Source organism: Portunus trituberculatus, chromosome 40 (assembly GCF_017591435.1).
Source record: "Portunus trituberculatus isolate SZX2019 chromosome 40, ASM1759143v1, whole genome shotgun sequence".
Classification (NCBI taxonomy): domain Eukaryota; kingdom Metazoa; phylum Arthropoda; class Malacostraca; order Decapoda; family Portunidae; genus Portunus; species Portunus trituberculatus.
The window spans coordinates 19,532,475-19,536,861 of record NC_059294.1 but is presented as its reverse complement, the minus strand read 5'-3'; positions in this window follow the sequence as shown (position 1 = coordinate 19,536,861).

Below are 4,387 nucleotides of genomic sequence, written 5' to 3'. Positions count from 1 at the left end.
TTGTTATTTTCAAACGAGCAATCTTGGTCTATGTATTAGTGTGACTTAAATGCCGTGAATATATATAGTGGTTTTTCTTTTCTTTTCCTTCTTCATAATTATTATTCGTAATTTCGTTATCAGCAATAATAGTATTATTATTATTCTTATTCTTACTTTCATTCGTATTATTATTAGTAGTAATAGTAGTAGTAGTAGCAACATTGATGGTTGCTAACCGTGGTGGTCATTGTTGTGGTGATAGTGACATTAGTGGTGGTTATGGTGGTGGCGGTGATGGTGAGAAGGAGCAGTTCGAATGATGAGGAAGATGGTGACAGTAGTTGAGTGGTGCATGGCAGTTACTTCCACTCTTCATCCTCAGTGTTATGGAAAATTTAAACAACATTTTGTAGATGTGGTGATGATGGATTATTATGCAGATCTTCATTCTCTATTTAACTATCATCATTATTATTATCACCACCACCACCATTCACATCTCTCCTTGCTCATGAAGAGTATGACTTGTTATCCTCGTTTTTTATAAATATTTTTATTTTTATTTTAGAAAGCATAATACTGATAGAAAAGTGATGATAAACAGGTAAGGCAGCTCTACTCGGTATGGATTCCACCAGCAAGCCAGCGAGCAATAAACGAGGGAGTTTTCGGCACAATCTCTGTTAGCTGGAAATTACCTGCTGGCCTGAAATAAAAATACCCAAATTCCTTTCTATATTCTAGTTACAGAAAAGAATAAAATTACATACAGTTCAATGCAATATCGTTCCTGTTAGATATTGTTTCAAATTTCCACAAGTAAATAAACAAGAAAATAATTTGCAACTCGGGGTTTCCACAGTCGGGTTCATTCGATCTCTATGGAATGATTCTGTTCAGAGGAAAATTTATCGGAACGTTGCGATGCTTAAGAGTTTCCCGGTAGCAGGAGCCAGGCATAATGAGAGGATTCTGTTCACTGTGCACTGCCGAGGGATAATGATGATAATGAGGGCAGTAATGATTGTATGTGTGTGTGTGTGTGTGTGTGTGTGTGTGTGTGTGTGTGTGTGTGTGTGTGTGTGTGTGTAATGTTGTAGTTGCTATATCATTGATTTTTGTTATCATTGTCATTATTATTATTATTATCATTTTTTTTTTTACTATTATTATTATTATTATTATTATTATTATTATTATTATTATTATTATTATTATTATTATTATTATTATTATCATTGTTGTTACTGCTACAGTTACTGCTACTGCTGCTGCTGTTACTGCTACTGCTGCTACTACTGTTGCTACTACTGCTACTGCTACTGCTACTGCTACTACTACTGCTACTACTACTACTCTTATAATCATTGTTGTTGTTGTTGTTGTTGTTGTTGTCGTTGTTGTTGTTGTTATTATTATCATCAGTATTGCCATCACCATAATTTTTGGTATTGACATACCTATTATCATCGTAAATGCAGCAGCTTTTTTATTATTTTGTTTCCATACTAACATCAAATACTTCTTTTGTATTCACATGTGCTCCTCCCCTTTCCCAGGTGAGTGGTGCGCAACAGAAAAAGTAGCATCACCACCGCCACCACCACCACCACCACCACCACCACCGCCACCACCACTTCCACTAGCCCTTGACTGGTTCCGAACAGGTAAAATGATCTTTTTGCCTTTTTCTCCAGCAATATATATATATATATATATATATATATATATATATATATATATATATATATATATATATATATATATATATATATATATATATATATATATATATATATATATATATATATATATATATATATATATTTATCTTTCTATCTGTCTATCTATCTATCTATATATATCTATATATCTATATATCTATACATCTATATATCTATCTATCTATCTATCTATCTATCTATCTATATATATATATATATATATATATATATATATATATATATATATATATATATATATATATATATATATATATATATATATATATATATATATATATATATATATATATATATATATATATATATATATATATATATATATATATATATATATATATATATATATATATATATATATATATATATATATATATATATATATATATATATATATATATATATATATATATATATATATATATATATATATATATATATATATATATATATATATATATATATATATATATATATATATATATATATATATATATATATATATATATATATATATATATATATATATATATATATATATATATATATATATATATATATATATATCTATATCTCTCTCTCTCTCTCTCTCTCTCTCTCTCTCTCTCTCTCTCTCTCTCTCTCTCTCTCTCTCTCTCTCTCTCTCTCTCTCTCTCTCTCTCTCGTTTATTTTCTGTTATTTGTCCTCCTTTTCATCAACCTCATCAACATCTTCTTGTTCTTCTTAATATACTTATCTCCTCGTCCTCCTCGTCCTCCTTTTTCTCCTCTTTTTTCAGATTTTTCTTCTTTCCCATTTACATCTACATAATGACGTGATTAGAATTAATTTCCAAGTGATTTAATTCGGAGCATCTCCCTTCCTAAAAAGAAGTAATGTCTGGAAGCGCATCATATCCTCAGGTAACGCACAAAATAGCACAGATAGAGGTGAGCAAATTTTCTGTTTTCCCTCACACGCTCTCTAACGACGCTATCCGGGATGCAAACGAAGGCTTTAAAATTCCAATTGCAGGGACGAATGTTGAGGTAATTAAAAGTATTTCATTTGAACTCACCTCGCATACCGGAAAATGCTGCCGCCATGAAACGGAGACGATGACAGGAAGCAATTGAATTCTACCAAGTATTTTCCTCCCTGCGATCCCGGTGAGGAATGGCGCAGCGGTGCAGGATTTCCCCGCTTGCGTCTGGCTCCTCGTCACCACACTCGTAAAGGATAGGAGAAAAAGGACGCGATTTTGAATTCACCTTGCACATTGACTACAGGCGTGCACGTTGTGGTCTTCCTTACGTCACGCTTTCTTGCATGTATAGGGTGTCATGTCTTGCTTAGTGTGTGTGTGTGTGTGAGTGGGTGGGTGTTTGTGTGGGTGTCAAGTAATAGCTCTCTCTCTCTCTCTCTCTCTCTCTCTCTCTCTCTCTCTCTCTCTCTCTCTCTGGAAATCACGTCTAGTCCAAGATTCCTCCTCGTCGTGGTAAATTCCCTTTCCTGAATTCCCTCACCTTTAGGAATCCTGACCGAGCCCTGGTGGAGATGGGGAGAGGGCGGCGCAGGGAAGGAGGGAGGTAGGGACGGAGGCAGGAAGGCAGGGAGGAGGGTGAGGCCGCATGTGTGTCTTGGGAATGAAAGAAGTGGATAAAAGGAGGGAGGGTGGTGGACATTTAGAGAAAATGGAGTAATGGTAAACTTTGAAGATGTGTGTGTGTGTGTGTGTGTGTGTGTGTGTGTGTGTGTGTGTGTGTGTGTGTCCATCAGGTCCTAGAACAGCCACTAGACACCGATGCCTTGCTGACCTGCATTTCAGAAACTGTTGACACAAACGTAACGTAACATTCACTTGACCGGCGTGTATGTCATGAGCACAAACATTTGAACGCTTATACACACACACACACATACGCACACGCACACGCCCATACACACGCACACACACACGCACACACACACACACACACACACACACACACACACACACACACACACACACACACACACACACACACAGATTTACCATTTGCTTTGGTCCGTAGTGCTTCAGATACCTTCTCCAAATACCTCTCTCTCCACCTCCCCACTCCTCCTCCTCCTCCTCCTCCTCCTCCTCCTCCTCCTCCTCCTCCTCCTCCTCCCCCTGCAACTCCCCTGCAACTCCTTTGAGGCTTAGGTAGCGACATTCCGGAAATTAGTGTCGAAGGACGGCCTGAATCTCCTCGGGAAGTGGAACATTAGGTGGGAGGCTGCGGGGCCCTGGAGAGGAGGCTGAGGAGGCGGTTGTGCATCTCTAAGTCAGGGAGGAACTGTCTGACGAAGGAGTAAAGCAAATGCATCCTGTTACCATGCGAAGAGGAGAAATCTCTTGGCGAGGGGATGAGCGCGTCTGTGTGGGTGATGTAAGGGGATGAGGCTGGGTCTTCTGAGGCTCACGGGGAGAGATGAAATAGCACCCACATTGCCTCTGCACCCTTCACCTCCCTGACAAAGTTAACTGATTGACGGCAATGCGTTGGCTTGAGGCTGACAGGCTTGTTAGCAACGCAGCCTCTCCACGTCCCATATCCCGGCTGTCGTAGCGCCGAGATAGCGTTGAGCGGGCGAGGGAAGGCTTTTGAGGTAGTCTCCTCCCGACCCGCGTTTTCCAAGCTGCCAACTGATGCCAAGG